The sequence below is a fragment of the Mus musculus genome, chromosome X (genome assembly GCF_000001635.26).
Source record: "Mus musculus strain C57BL/6J chromosome X, GRCm38.p6 C57BL/6J".
Lineage (NCBI taxonomy): Eukaryota > Metazoa > Chordata > Mammalia > Rodentia > Muridae > Mus > Mus musculus.
In genome coordinates, this window is record NC_000086.7 from 19746699 (window position 1) to 19763536 (window position 16838).

The 16838-nt window shown below is 38.8% G+C and overlaps 1 non-coding gene and 1 pseudogene across 1 annotated transcript; both read right to left on the minus strand.

The window, feature by feature from the left end:
- Nucleotides 1-15969: 15969 nt before the first annotated feature.
- Nucleotides 15970-16076, minus strand: Gm23678. The gene has a single exon (XR_003953245.1). It is a non-coding gene; the product is annotated as a U6 spliceosomal RNA (small nuclear RNA).
- Nucleotides 16077-16181: 105 nt separating this feature from the next.
- Gm14530 lies at nt 16182-16577 on the minus strand (annotated as a pseudogene).
- Nucleotides 16578-16838: the final 261 nt, after the last annotated feature.

Sequence of the window (16838 nt, forward strand, 5' to 3'; positions counted from 1 at the left end):
CCAACCATGTTTTGTGCACTGCACCTGGATTTAGTGACAAAAAGATGAAGGGATTCCTGTTACATGACCCTGTGGCTAGAAAACTGTTCTGCAAGTGAATTCTTTGATGTTATACACACAGGACTCACTTTGTAATTAGTGTGTCTGGACATAAATATGGATTCAAATTGCCTCCTGTTTCTTCCAGCTACCTTTCTGTCATCACACATCAAGTTCAGAATTCACTGCACACTTTCCTGTGTAGCCGAACTACAGCTTGTTGTTGGATTTGTTTTCATCTCTTGTTTTTTACATGAAAATACCACAGGCTCCTAGATTACTTTGAAACAAAACTAAATTTTCATTTAATTAATACAGTGAGCTCTCACTTTCATCTTCTTAGCATGATTTAGTAAAATACATTCTATCAATAACTTAATAATCAATTTTGGCCCAGGGCAGGTTAAAGTATGCAAATACCTGCCCTGAATTGTACCAACCTGTTCAAGAGCATTTGCATGTTATAATGTTGATTTATGCTGCTGTTCAGTAGCAGAATTCTTTAATTAAAGTAACCTCAGTTGTGGAAGGCAGCCATTTGGGAATTCCAGAAGCTTACCTCGCTGGCATTCTGTTCTTCCCTTCCCAAACTAAAGGACCAAAATTTTGTTTTATATTTATTTTTCTGAGTTGTTTGTTTCCTTATTTCAGCAATTCTTTATGTAGATAAAAGATACTGTGTATAAATGTTGCAAAAAAGTAGAAAGAATCCCTGTGTGCTCTTTAACCAGCTTCTACTCATCTTCATATTTGATATAAAAATGGAACAATTATAATCAAAAATTTGATGTTGGCACAATGATGTTAAATTTAATAAACTTTCATTATGATTTCACAAGTTTCTCTAATATATGCTTTATGTTCCAAAGGTACGGTATTCAAAATTTCATTGATTTCCTTCTGTGTTCTTAATCTCCTAAAGTCTGTTTATATCCACAGCATTTCCTTGTCTTTTGTGAACTCCACAATTGACAACAACTGATATTTTGCATAATGTATGCTAATTGAAGTTTCTCTAAGGATATCTTGTGATCATTTTGAAAAACATTAATTTTACCAAGAATGTTTCCAGAAGAGCTGATGTGCTCTTCTCAGTACATCACAGCAGGGGACACATGATGTCCATTGGCTTTATTACTGACAATGTAAGCCTTGATCATTTGATTCAGGTGTTGGGTTTCTCTTTATTAACTTCCACTTCAGTTACTGTTTTTCTCTTTCTGGTTGCTAAATTACTTGGTAGTAATACTTTTAGGCTGTAAAAATATCCTGTTTTACCTCTAGTTGTCACAGATTAATTGGCAACATGTGTATTCCATGTTTGTTATTTTTTTGATACTGTCACAAAATTCCTAAGAAAAGCAACTAAGAGAAAGAAACATTTAATTTAGGTTAATAACTTGGTGTCTTACCTTATCTTCATTAAATATTAGAGTTCTGATGATTTTCTAACCCTCACGCCTATATTTATTAATAGGAAATTCTTCTCTAAGAAAGAGTTTTCTCTTCATACTCTATTTATTTATTTATAGCAGTCTAGACTCATGTTTTAATAATTATTTTTATTAGATATTTTCTTTATTTAAATTTCAAATGCTATCCCGAAAGTTCCCTATACACTCCCCCCACCCTGCTCCCCTACCCACCAACTCCAAGTGCTTGGCCCTGGCATTCCCCTGTACTGGGCCATATAAACTTTGCAAGACCTAGGGGCCTCTCTTCCCAATGATGGCTTAAGAGAATGCTACATATGCAGCTAGAGACACGAGCTCTGGAGATACTGGTTAGTTCAAATTGTTATTCCACCTATAGGCTTGCAGACCCCATCAGCTCCTTGGGTACTTTCTCTAGCTCCTCCATTGGGGGACCTGTGTTCCATCCTATAGATGACTGTGACCATCCACTTCTATATTTACCAGGCACTGGCATAGCCTCACAGGAGACAGCTATAACAGGGTCCCTTCAGCAAAATCTTGCTGGCATATGCAATAGTGTCTGGGTTTGGTGGCTGATTATGGGATGGATTCCCGGGTGGGGCAGTCTCTGGATGATCCTTCCTTTCATCTCAGCTCCAAACTTTGTCTCTGTAACTCCTTCCATGGGTATTTTGTTCCCTGTTCTAAGGAGGAATGAAGTATCCACACATAGGTCTTCCTTCTTCTTAATTTTCCTGTGTTTTACAAATTATATCTTGGGTATTCTAAGTTTCTGGGCTAATGTCCACCTATCAGTGAGTGCATATCAAGTGATTGTAATTGGGTTACCTCACTAAGGATGATACCCTCCAGATACTTCCATTTACACAAAAATTTCATACATTCATTGTTTTTAATAGCTGAGTAGTATTCCATTGTGTAAATGTACCACATTTTCTATATCCATTCCTCTGTTGAGGGACATCTGGGTTCTTTCCAACTTCTGGCAATTATAAATGAGGCTGCTATAAACATAGTGGAGCATGTGTCCTTATTACCAGTTGGAACATCTTCTGGGTATATGCCCAGGAGAGGTATTGCTGGATCTTCCAGTAGTACTATGTCCACTTTTCTGAGGAACTGCCCGACTGACTTCCAGAGTGGTTGCACAAGCTTGCAATCCCACCAGGAGTGGAGAAATGTTCCTCTTTCTCCACATCCTCGCCAGCATTTGCTGTCACCTGAATTTTTGATCTTAGCCATTCTGACTGGTGTGAAATAGAATCTCAGGGTTGTTCTGATTTACATTTCCTTGATGATTAAGGATGATGAACATTTTTTCAGGTGCTTCTCAGCCATTCAGTATTCCTCAGGTGAGAATTCTTTGCTAAGATCTGTACCCCATTTTTAATTGGGTTACTTGAATTTCTGGAGTGCGGCTTCTTGAGCTCTTTGTATATATTGGATATTAATTAGTCCCCTATCAGATTTAGGATTGGTAAGACACTTTCCCAATCCATTGGTGGATTTTTTATCTTATTGACAGTGTCTTTTGCCTTGAGGAAGCGTTGCAATTTTATGAGGTCCCATTTGTAAATTCTTGATCTTACAGCACAACCCATTGTTGTTCGATTCAGGAATTTTCCCCCTGTGCCTATATGTTTGAGGCTTTTCCCCATTTTCTCCTCTATAAGTTTCAGTGTCTCTGGTTTTATGTGGAGTTCTTTGATCCACTTAGACTTGAACTTTGTACAAGGAGATAAGAATGGATCAATTCACATTCTTATACTTGATACCTGCCATTTGTGCCAGTACCATTTGTTGAAAATGCTGTCTTTTTTCCACTGAATGGTTTTAGCTCCCTTGTGAAAGATCAAGTAACCATAGGTGTGTGGGTTCATTTCTGGGTTTTCAATTCCATTACATTGAACAACCTGTCTGGCACAGTACCAGCATCAGGCAGTTTTTGTCACAATTGCTCTGTAGTACAGCTTTAGGTCAGGCATGGTGATTCCACCAGAGGTTCTTTTATTGTTGAGAATAGTTTTTGTTATCCTAGGTTTTTTATTATTCCAGATTAATTTGAAAATTGCCCTTTCTAACTCAGTGAAGAATTGAGTTAGACTTTTGATGGGGATTGCATTAAATCTGTAGATTGCTTTTGGCAAGATAGCCATTTTTACAATGTTGATCCTGCCAATCCATGAGCATGGGAGATCTTTCCAACTTCTGAGATCTTTTGAAATTTCTTTCTTCAGAAACTTGAAGTTCTTATCATACACATTATTCACTTCCTTAGTTAGAGTCACGCCAAGGTATTTTATATTATTTGTGACTATTGAGAAGGGTGTTGTTTCCCTAACTTCTTTCTCAGCCTGTTTATTCTTTGTGTAGAGAAAGGCCATTGAATTTTTTGAATTAATTTTATAGCCAGCTACTTCACGAAAGCTGTTTATCAGGTTTAGGAATTCTCTGGTGGAATTTTTAGGGTCGCTTATATATACTATCATATCATCTGCAAAAAGTGATATTTTGACTTCTTCCTTTCCAATTTGTATCCCCTTGATCTCCTTTTGTTGTCGAATTGCTCTAGCTAGGACTTCAAGTACAATGTTGAATAGGTAGGGAGAAAGTGAGCAGCCTTGTCTAGTCCCTGATTTTAGTGGGATTGCTTCCAGCTTCTCACCATTTACTTTGATGTTGGCTACAGGTTTGCTGTAGATTGCTTTTATCATTATTAGGTATGGGCCTTGAATTCCTGATCTTTCCAAGACTTTTATCATGAATGGGTGTTAGATTTTGTCAAATGCTTTTTCTGCATCTAAGGAGATGATCATGTGTTTTTTGTCTTTGAGTTTGTTTATATAGTGGATTACGTTGATGGATTTTCATATATTAAACCATCCCCGCATCCCTGGAATAAAACCAACTTGGTCAGGATGGATGATTGTTTTAATGTGTTCTTGGATTCAGTCAGCTAGAATTTTATTGAGTATTTTTGCATCGATATTCATAAGGGAAATTGTTCTGAAGTTCTCTATCTTTGTTGGATCTTTCTGTTGTTTAGGTATCAGAGTAATTGTGGCTTCATAGAATGAGTTGGGTAGAGTACCTTCTACTTCTATTTTGTGAAATAATTTGTGCAGAACTGGAATTAGATCTTCTTTGAAGGTCTGATAGAACTCTGCACTAAACCCATCTGGTCCTGGGCTTTCTTTCGTTGGGAGACTATTAATGGCTACTTCTATTTCTTTAGGGGATATGGGACTGTTTAGATCATTAACTTGATACTGATTTAACTTTCTACCTGATATCTGTCTAGAAATTTGTCCATTTCATCCAGGTTTTCCAATTTTGTTGAGTATAACCTTTTGTAGAAGGATCTGATGGTGTTTTGGTTTTCTTCAGGATCTGTTGTTATATCTAACTTTTCATTTCTGAATTTGTTAATTAGGATACTGTCCCTGTGCCCTCTCGTGAGTCTGGCTAAGGGTTAATCTATCCTGTTGATTTTCTCAAACTACCAGCTCCTTGTTTGGTTGATTCTTTGAATAGTTCTTCTTGTTTCCACTTGGTTGATTTCGCCCCTGAGGTTGATTATTTCCTGACATCTACTCCTCTTGGTTGAATTTGCTTCCTTTTTTCTAGAGCTTTTAGGTGTGTTGTCAAGCTGCTAGTTTGTGGTCTCTAGTTTCTTTTTGGAGGCACTCAGAGCTATGAGTTTCCCTCTTATAAATGCTTTCATTGTGCCCCTTAAGTTTGGGTATGTTGTGGCTTCATTTTCATTAAACTCTAAAAAGTCTTTAATTTCTTTCTTTATACCTTCCTTGACCAAAGTATTATTGAGAAGAGTGTTGTTCATTTTCCACGTGAATTTTGGCTTTCCATTATTTATGTTGTTATTGAAGATCAGCCTTAGTACATTGTGGTCTGATAGGATGCATGGGACAATTTCAATATTTTTGTGTCCGTTGAGGCCTGTTTTTTGACCAATTATATGGTCAATTTTGGGGAAGGTACCATGAGGTGCTGAGAAGAAGGTATATTCTTTTGTTTTAGGATAAAATGTTCTGTAGATATCTGTTAAATCCATTTTTTTCATAACTTCTGTTAGTTTCACTGTGTCCTTGTTTAGTTTCTGTTTCCACGATCTGTCCACTTATGGAAGTGCTGTGTTGAAGTCTCCCAGTATTATTGTGAGAGATGCAATGTGTGCTTTGAGCTTTACTAAAGTGTCTTTAATGAATCTGGCTGCCCTTGCATTTGGAGCATAGATATTCAGAATTGAGAGTTCCTCTTGGAGGATCTTATGTTTGATGAGTATGAAGTGTCCCTCCTTGTCTTTTTTGATAACTTTGGGTTGGAAGTCAATTTTATTCGATATTAGAATGGCTACTCCAGCTTGTTTCTTCAGACCATTTGCTTGGAAAATTTTTTCCAGCCTTTCACTCTGAGGTAGTGTCTGTCTTTTTCCCTGAGATGGGTTTCCTGTAAGCAGCAGAATGTTGGGTCCTCTTTGTGTAGCCAGTCTGTTAGTCTATGTCTCTTTATTGGGGAATTGAGTCCATTGATATTAAGATATATCAAGGAAAAGTAATTGTTGTTCCTATTATTTTTATTGTTAAAGTTGGCATTCTGTTCTTGTGGCTGTCTTCTTTTTGGTTTGTTGAGGGATTACTCTCTTGCTTTTTCTAGGGCATGGTTTCCATCCTTGTATTTTTTTTCTTTTATTATCCTTTGAAGGGCTGGATTCATGGAAAGATAATGTGTGAATTTGGTTTTGTCGTGGAATACTTTGGTTTCTCCATCTATGGTAATTGAGAGTTTGGCTGGGTATAGTAGCCTAGGCTGGCATTTGTGTTCTCTTAGTGTCCATATAACATCTGTCCAGGCTCTTCTGGCTTTCATAGTCTCTGGTGAAAAGTCTGGTGTAATTCTGATAGGCCTGCCTTTATATGTTACTTGACCTTTCTTCCTTACTGCTTTTAATATTCTATCTTTATTTAGTGCATTTTTGTTCTGATTATGATATGTTGGGAGGAATTTCTTTTCTGATCCATTCTATTTGGAATTCTGTAGGCTTCTTATATGTTCATGGGCATCTCTTTCTTTAGGTTAGGGAAGTTTTCTTCAATAATTTTTTGAAGATATTTACTGACCCTTTCAGTTGAAAATCTTCATTCTCATCTACTCCTATTATCCATGGGTCTTCTCATTGTGTTCTGAATTTCCTGGATGTTTTGAGTTAGGATCTTTTTTGCATTTTCCATTTTCTTTGATTGTTGTGCTGATGTTCTCTATGGAATCTTCTGCACCTGAGATTCTCTCTTTCATCTCTTGTATTCTGTTGCTGATGCTTGCATCTATGGTTCCAGGTTTCTTTCCTAGGGTTTCTATCTCCAGCGTTGCCTCACTTTGGGTTTTCTTTATTGTGTCTACTTCCCTTTTTAGGTCTTGGATGGTTTTATTCAATTACATCACCTGTTTCATCGTGTTTTCCTGCAATTCTTTAAGGGATTTTTGTGCTTCCTCTTTAAGGTCTTCTACCTGTTTAGCAGTGTTCTCCTGTATTTCTTTAAGTGAGTTATTAAAGTCCTTCTTGATATCCTCTACCATCATCATGAGATATGCTTTTAATCCAGATCTAGCTTTTTGTGTGTGTTGGGGTGCCCAGGACTGGGTGAGGTGGGAGTGCTGCATTCTGATGATGGTGAGTGGTCTTGGTTTCTGTTAGTAAGATTCTTACGTTTACCTTTCGGCATCTGGTAATCTCTGGAGTTAGTTTTTGTAGTTGTCTCTGTTTAGAGCTTGTTCCTCGGGTGATTATGTTAGCCTCTGTCAGCAGACCTGGAAGACTAGATCTCTCCTGAGTTTTAGTGTTCAGAGTACTCTCTGCAGGCAAGCTCTCCTCTTGCAGGGAATGTGCCCAGATATCTGGTGTTTGAACCTGCCTCCTGGCAGAAGTTGTGATCCACTCACCAGATCCTGTAGAAAGTCCTGTGGGGACCTAGGGTTTGTCTGCCGACTCTGCGCCCAAGGTGCCTCATTGCTGGCATGGACTGGAAGGGACTTGTGACCCTGATCAGGCCGGATTTTCTGTTTCCCTAATTAATGCAGTCTCAGGTCCCATCTGATTGGATTGGAGCAGAAATTGTGTTCCATTCATCAGAGGTCTTAAGATCCCGTGGATGGTCCTGTGGTGACCTTGGGAGTGTCCTCAGACTCCTCGCCCAAGGTGCCCTGGTGCTGGCATGGACCGGAAGGGTCATATGAATTCTTGATAAAAAAAAAAAATCTTTCTTGAGATAGAAGGGACACTTATCAACTCACTACATTAAGCCAAAGATATCCTGATAGTAAAACTAGATAAAGGCCAGGCGTGGTGGCATGTGCCTTTAATCCCAGCACTTGGGAGGCAGAGGCAGGCAGATTTCTGAGTTCGAGGCCAGCCTGGTCTACAAAGTGAGTTCCAGGACAGCCAGGGCTATACAGAGAAACCCTGTCTCAAAACCAAAACCAAAACCAAAACAAAAAACAAACAAACAAACAAACAAACAAACAAAAAACTAGATAAAGATACCACAAGAAAAGCCCATATCAGTATTTGCTAGTCATATACACACCAAATTTATTGTAAAAATTTAGTTGACTTAACACATGAAAATTAATTAATATAAAATAACACATCAACTGAGAAATAGGAAAGTTCTGCATAGCCATTTCATTAGATGTAGAAAACACAGTTGAAAAAATCCTTTTATCGTGTTTGGTGATAAAAGCAAACCAATTAAGACTAAAAGGAAACCTACAAAAGATGATAAAAGGAATCTAAATATAGACTGGGGAGATCATTCAGTGGATAGAGTGCTTGTCATATAAGCATGAGGACTGAAGTTCAGATCCTGAGAACCCATGAAAATGCCTGATGGGTATGGCACTCTGATATAATGCCACCCTCGGAAGACAAAGACAAAGAATCTCCAGAGCAAGTTTGATAACACTAGCATCATTGGCAAGGCAAGCTCTGGGTTCAACTGCAAGACCCTGCTTCAAAGAATAACATTAAAAAAATGCATTACTCCTGACATCAACCTTTGAGTTTCACCAAATAAATGTGCACCCACACACATATAAGCCATCCATACACAGGTGTACACATACATGAAAATGCAAAAAGAAAAAAGAAGTCAACATCATATGTACCAGTCAATGACTGAATGCTTTCTTGATAAGATCAAGAGCAAGACAACAATGTCCACTCTTACTGGTTTTTTTTGTCAGCATTATAATGGGGGCACAAAAAGGAGTAAAGGGCATCTAGATAAGAAAGCTAGAAGTAAAACTATTTTATTTTTTTAGATAACATGATCAAAATAATAGAAAACCCAAAGAAATCCAGTGTGTGTGTGTATCTATATCTATATCATCTATGTATATGTGTGTGTGTGTATCTGTATGAAAAGCCATAAAGATACCCACTCTTTTATATACCTACTAAAAGATCTTTGAAACACAGTGAAAACCTATAAGAAACTCTAAGTTCAATAAATTTTCAAGATAAATCAATATATAAAAGTCAATTTTATTTCTATATACTTCAGAAGAAAATTTCAAAACTGAAGCTGACTAAGAGAGTTGCCAGCACCAGGAACACCAGTTCAGAGCCTCTCTAACACAAGCCCTTACCCCCCTAAGGCCCCTGAATGTATACTCAACATTAATAAACCTCACCCCATAGCCTAAGCTTCATTTCCCATCCCACAACTCTACCTGTATTCCTGGGGGCCTCCCAGCACCAGAAGCAACAGGTAAAACTCCACACCAAGCTCTCACTTGCCAGGCCCTCGCCTGTCAACTCTCCTGAAAACATACCCAACAGTGGTAAACATCACTCCATATTGTATGCTTCATTTCCTACCCTATAATACTGCCTGCTGAGAATAGAGCTCCCAGAAGGAACTTTAGCACACAAAACCACCCATTGAGAACACTACTGAACCTGAAGAATCACTGGTCACCAGAACCCCAAACCACTCAGGTCAGAAGAATGAAGAGAAACAGAAACCAAGGAGGGAAAAAAGAATCAAAAAACAACAAAAACCAATCATTCAACAAATAAACTCAGAAATCAGCATTTGTCATAAAAATCAGATGACCAGAGGTCAGCAAAATAACACAAATAACAATAGCCAGGGCATTATGGCACCACCAAAGCCCAGCTATCCTGCTGCAGCAAGCACTGGACAACTAAACACAGCTGAAGCATAAGAAAATGACCTTAAATCCAATCTTATTTACATGATAGGACCTTTAAAGATGAATGAGTAAATGAATAAAAATTATTCTAAATTTCTTAAAGAAATATAGGAAAATACAAGCAAACAAGTGAAGAAAATGAATGAAAAACTGAAACAACCTAGATGTCCTCCAAACAAAGAATAGATGAAGAAAATGGGGTATATTTACACAATGGAATACTACTGGGCTATTAAAGACAATGAGATAATAAAATCTGCAGGAAAATAGATGGAACTAGAAAAGATCCTGAGTGATGTAACCTAGACCCAGAAATACAAACATGGTGTGTACGTAATTATAAGTGGATATCAGCCATAATGTACAAGAAACTTTCTACAATCCACAGACCCAAAGAAGCTAAATAAAACAGAGGGCCCAAGGAGGAATCTCATTGAGAAGTGGAAATATAATAAACATGGGTGGGGATGGAGGGAGCAAACAGGGTGGTAGAAGGGGTGGGAAGAGGAACAGGAGGAATCAAGTCTGGGGTTGGTAGAAGTAGACAGTACTGGGAGAGACAACTAGAATTGTGGGGCATCTCTGGGAGAAGCTAGAAACCTAGGACAATGGAAACTCTCAGGAATCTATGAGAGTGACTCTAGCTGGTGAGGGTTAGGGTTAGGGTTAGGGTTAGGGTTAGGGTTAGGGTTAGGGTTAGCAATGGGAGGTATAGAGCCTGAACCAGCCATCTCCTGTATCCAGGCCAGACTTCCAATGGAGGGATAGGGACACCAGCCCAGCCACAAAACCTTAGACTCACAATTTTCCCTGGATACAGCACAAGCAGGGGTAAAAAAATGGAAATTGAGGGTATGCCCAACCAATTACTGACCCAATTTGAGACCTATACCATGAGAGAGACCACATTCCTGATAGTATTAATGATATTCTGTTATACTTGCAGACAGAAGTCTAGCATAACTCATCTGAGAGGCTTCACCCAGCAAATGATGGAAATAGCCAAATCTTAACAGAGATTGGGGAATCCTGCAGAAAAAAAAAAAAAAAAGAGATGGATTGAAGGAGCCAGTAGGGGCAAGGATACCACAGGAAAACCTACAGTTTCGACTAACCTGGGCCCAGAGGATCTCATAGAGACTGAATAACCAAACAGAGAGCATGCATGGGACAGACCTAGGCCCCATGTCTTATATCCAGGACAAATTGTAGGTTTAAGGTTTTGTGGCTGGACTGGTGTCCCCATACCTCCATTGGAAGTCTGGCCTGTGTACAGGAGACAGCTGATGCAGGCTCCATATCTCACATTGCTAGAATCTTAGGTAGGGTCACCCTCAAAAATTCCTAGGAGTTTCCATTGTCCTCGGTTTCTAGCTTCTCTCAGAGATGCCCCACAAGATATGCAGCTTAGTCTTCATGTGAGACTTCTAACCAGAAGGATCAGGGGTTGTCTCTGACTCTGTTGCCTGTGTTTGGATTCCTTTCCCCTAACTGGAATGCCTTGTTTAATCCTAATAGGAGAAGATATGCTTAGTCCTACTGCAAGGGAGGCCTGTCCTTTTTTAGAGGAGAAAGTGATGGGGAGTAGAAAGAGAAGAGGACAGGGAAATGGGTGGGACTGGGAGGAGAGGAAGGATGGGAAACTAAAGTCTGAGTGTAAAGTAAATAAATTAATGTAAGCAAAAAAAGAGTTGAAAGTTCAAAGCTGGACTGGGTTACACAGTGAAACCTTGACTCCAATCATCATCATCACCACCACTACCACCACCATCATCATTAATGACAAGAATTATAGAAAAAAATACAATGATAAGAGTAATAAAAAATAAAGGAGAAAAAAAAAGAAGGGAAATAAGTTATGCCACTATCTCATACTATATATTCAGTTCACCTAAAATGGATCGAAGATTTGAATTTAAAGCCAAAACTTACTGAACTTGGAGCTAGACTGGCGACTGATAAGCCAAATCGATCCTGTCTCTGACACACCCAGCACTGAGTCAGAGGCAGATCCATAACCACCACCCCACTTTTTATGTGGGTTCTGGGGTAAGTTCTTTCTTTTCTTTTATTAGATTTTTTCTTTATTTACATTTCAAATGTTATCCCCTTTCCTGGTTTCCTCTCCAAAAATCCCCTATTCCCTCCCCCTTCACCCTACTCCCCAACCCACCCACTCCTGCTTCCTGGCCCTGGCATTCCCCTATACTGGGGCATAGAATCTTCCCAAGATCAAGGGTTTCTCCTCCCATTGATGACCAACTAGGCCATCCTCTGTTACATATGCAGCTAGAGCCATGAGTCACTCTGTGTGTTTTCTTTGATTGGTGGTTTAGTCCCAAGGATCTCTGGGGTTACTGGTTAGTTCATATTGTTGTTCCTCCTAGGGGGCTGAAAATCCCTTCAGCTCCTGTGTCCTTTCTCTAGCTCCTTCATTGGGGACACTGTGCTCTGTCCAATGGATTACTGTGAGCATCCACTTCTGTATTTGTCAGGCACTGGCAGAGCCTCACAGGAGACAACTATATCAGGCTCCTGTCAGCAAGCTCTTGTTGGCATCTGCAATAGTGTCTGGGTTTGGTGGTTGTTTATGGGATGGATCCCCAGGTGGGTCAATCTCTGAATGGTCTTTCCTTCAGTCTCTGTTCCACACTTTCTTTCTGTAACTTCTTCCAAGGGTATTTTGTTCCTCCTTCTAAGAAGGATCAGTTCTCAAACTTGTATAGCAAGTGATCTTATTTGCCGAGCTGTCTCCCCAACACTATTAAGACAAATTTGGAGAAAATGTGATGAATGATTTATCTAATAAGGAATATACATAGAAGTCTTGCATTCACTAAAGAAAAAAAAATGGTCTGAGTTCAGTTCATTTGAAGTGTTCTTGTCTTTGTGCCAATTCAAATTTTCTCCTTAATCTTATATGGCATTAGCTTCCTGCCTGAAGCAGCTCATTTAACTTTTCTTACAGAGTAGCTCTCGGGTTTTTTTGTTTTGTTTTGTTTTGTTGTGTTGTGTTGTGTTGTGTTTTGTTTTTGTTTTGTTTTCTTTTGTTTTTTGTTTGTTTGTTTTTTCCTGAGAAGGCAGTTGGTTCCTCTTCATTTTTGAAAGGTGTTATTTATAGCTTTAGGAACGCTGGGTTAAAAGGTTTGTTTGCCTTGCAGCATTTTAAAAATGTCACTCATTGTCTCATGGTTTGCAAGGCTTCTGACAAAAATTGTGCTGCAGTTCTTGCCTCTTTTGTTTGTTTGTAGTGTGTCTTTTTAACTTTGGACAATGCAGGATTTTCTCTTTGTATTTTGTTTACGGCATGTTCAACATACTTTCCATCCAAACTCCAGCTGGCTTCTTTACATAAACTAGCAAGTTGAACCAAAATCCATATAAGAACTCAAGCAAACAAGTATAGCTGAAACTATCTTGCTTACGTTTTATGTCTAGGTGGGCATTTAAGAAGGCTGCCATTACTGTGTTTGGTTGTTACTTTTATATTTATTGTTCTTGACATTGTTGGCTATGATTTTACACATATCTCTAACTCCTGGAAGCCAAAAGTCACCATTTTTAAAGTAAACATATTTTTCCCACTCTATTTTGTATATTCCCTCTGCTATTCCAGTTGTGTGCTTGGTAATGGCTCTTTTTAAAATTAGCACCTATTAGTTCTACAGAGTAATGGGTTTTGTTGTAACAATCTGATAGACAAATATTCCACATTTTGATAATGTCCACCACCACTCTATTGTTGTCAGCTGTCTCCTGGGCCTCCATCCCCTTATGCTTCTCTAAGAGTCCTTCTGCTTTCCTGTCATAACTTTCAAGTTTCATAAATAAGAGAAAAATGTGATAGCTCCCCTCTTTCTCAGCCTGGCTTATTGTGTTTAATATGATGCTTGCTACTCCTGTCCATTCTCCTATTTGTTCTTGGTGGCTGAATAATACTCCATCTTACATATATGCCACAGTTTCCTTATCTATTTCTATACTGATGTCCATCTAGGGTGATTCTGTATCTTGACTATTGTGACTAGTACTGAGATAGATTTCGCAGGGCTCTCTATAGTAAAATAACCTTGATTACTTTGAGTATATATCCCTGTAGAGGTAACCAGAAGTGAGCGGTATGGCTAGATTTATATGATAGTCCTACTTTTAGTATTTTTAAGAAACATGTTACTAGCTACACTAATTTTCATACCCACTGAAAGTATAAGAATTCCATTGAAAATGACATTCTAAAATCTTCCTACATTCCTATACTGAAATCACAAGTTTCTCATGAAGATGGTCAAAAATCAATCCTTAACAATCTTCATAGCAGAGGATGTATTTTAGCAATAGTTGCTGCTCTGTGCAAATGATATACAAACAATTGTTTAAATCACCCTGCTATAAAAACAGTAGAAAACAACAATATGGTTTGAACACTAAAATGCAATAAAAGCTTTGTAGCATTTCCCATCTACTTTCTTTTTTTAATTTTTGAATTTTATTTTAATTATGTATTTTGTTCATTTACATTTCCAATGCTTTCCCAAAAGTCCCCTATACCCTCCCCCCCCCAACTCCCCTACTCACCCACTACCACTTCTTGGGCCTGCATTCCCCTGTACTGAGGCGTATAAAGTTTGTAAGACGAATGGGCCTCCCTCTCTTTCCACTGATGGCAGACCAGGCCATCTTCTGATACATATGCAGCTAGAGACAGGAGCTCCAGGGGGTACTGGTTAGTTCATAATGTTGTTCCACCTATAGGGTTGTAGATCCCTTTAGCTCCTTGGGTACTTTCTCTAGCTCCTCCATTGGGGGCCCTGTGATCCATCCAATAGCTGACTGTGAGCATCCACTTCTGTGTTTGCTAGGCCCCAGCATAGTCTCACAAGAGACAGCTATATCAGGGTCCTTTCAGCAAAATCTTGCTAGTGTATGCAATGGTGTCAGCGTTTGGAGGCTGATTATGGGATGGATCCCCTGGTATGGCAGTCTCTAGATGGTGCAGCTTTTTGCCTCAGCTCCAAACTTTGTCTCTGTAACTCCTTCCGTGGGTATTTTGTTCCCAATTCTAAGAAGGCAAAGTGTCCACACTTTGGTCTTCGTTCTTCTTGAGTTTCATGTGTTTTGCGAATTGTATCTTGTATTTTGGGTATTCTAAGTTTCTGGGCTAATATCCACTTATCAGTGAGTACATATCATGTGAGTTCTTTTGTGATTCAGTTACCTCACTCAGGATGATGCCCTCCAGGTCCATCCATTTGCCTAGGAATTTCATAAATTCATTGTTTTTAATAGCTGAGTAGTAGTACTCCATTGTGTAAATGTACCACATTTTCTGTATCCATTCTTCTGTTGAGGGGCATCTGGGTTCTTTCCAGCTTCTGGCTATTATAAATAAGGCTGCTATGAACATAGTTGAGCATGTGTCTTTCTTACCCAATGTGCTCTCTCTAGTTTCTTTTAGAATGTGCTCTCTCTAGTTTCTAGTAGAATGGCTTCTCCAGCTTGTTTCTTCAGACCATTTGGAGGAAAGGTAAGAGTTTTCCTCTTAGAAATGCTTTCATTGTGTCCCATAAGTTTGGGTATGTTGTAGCTTCATTTTCATTAAACTCTAAAAAGTCTTTAACTTCTTTCTTTATTCCTTCCTTGACCAAGGTATCATTGAGAAGAATTTCGTTCAGTTTCCACGTGAATGTTGGCTTTCTATTATTTATTTTGTTATTGAAGATCAGCCTTAGTCCATGGTGATCTGATAGGACGCATGGGGCAATTTCAATATTTTTGTATCTGTTGAGGCCTGTTTTGTGACCAATTATATGGTCAGTTTTGGAGAAGGTCCCATGAGGTGCTGAGAAGAAGGTATATCCTTTTGTTTTAGGATAAAATGTTCTATAAATATCTGTTAAATCCATTTGTTTCCTAACTTCTGTTAGTTTCACTGTGTCCCTGTTTAGATTCTGTTTCCATGATCTGTCCATTGATGAAAGTGGTGTGTTGAAGTCTCCCACGATTATTGTGTGAGGTGCAATGTGTGCTTTGAGCTTTACTAAAGTTTCTTTAATTAATCCAGCTGCCCTTGCATTTGGAGCATAGGTATTCAGAATTGAGAGTTCCTGTTGGAAGATTTTACCTTTGATGAGTATGAAGTATCCCTCCTTGTCTTTTTTGATAACTTTGGGTTGGAAGTCAATTTTATTCGATATCAGAATGGCTACTCCAGCTTGTTTCTTCAGACCATTTGTTTGGAAAATTGTTTTCCAGCCTTTCAAAAAATATGGAACGCTTCATGAATTTGCATGTCATCCTTGCACAGGGGCCATGCTAATCTTCTCTGTATTGTTCCAATTTTAGTATATGTGCTGCTGAAGCAAGCACCCCATCTACTTTCTAAGTCGCTAAAACCTTCACTGTGTTCGCTCCTGTGAGTTACAACTCAATAGTGAAAAGTCAGAATTGGTTTTAATTACACATTCACTGTAATTTTTCAAAAGGAGCTCTGGCAAAGTTTTATTAAAGGAAAACTTTCTTGTTTACTTCTCACCAGTCTGTTCTGGCATGCTTCTAATAATATCAGAATCACCTGGGTCAGTGATAGCCAGTGTGCATACTCTGTAGTGTTTTCCACACACTGTGCCAAATTCAGTATTATTGCCACTGTAGTAATTGACACCAGTTTTAGCCAACATGGCATAATATTCTATTTCAGATTTCCTCAATGCTGGGCATCAGTTGTCAAGGATAACAAACTTCTCTTTGCCTTTTCTGATCATCTTCAGAGTCTTTTTGTACCCTCGCACATACTTTCAACTTTTCATATCAAGCTGAAGCCTAGAGATGATCAAATCCAGAGACTTTTGTCTTCTTTGCAGCCAGCATCTTCCTGCCTTAGGCGAGGGACAACCCCCAACCAAGATCAGCCACCAAGATGGCCAGAGAGCAAAAAAGGAAGTCATTCACTGTGTTTGTACATTTAATCTATTGCACCCTCTGTTTTTGAATCCCAAGGCAAGGATAAAAGTTACTGTTAAAGAACTAATAGCAAAGAGTAAAAAGTGATGCTTGAGTGACTATTGCATGGTGTTTTTTCCTCCAGTTATAACAAGATGCCATGTTGAATGTTGCCCCATAGCCATGGCC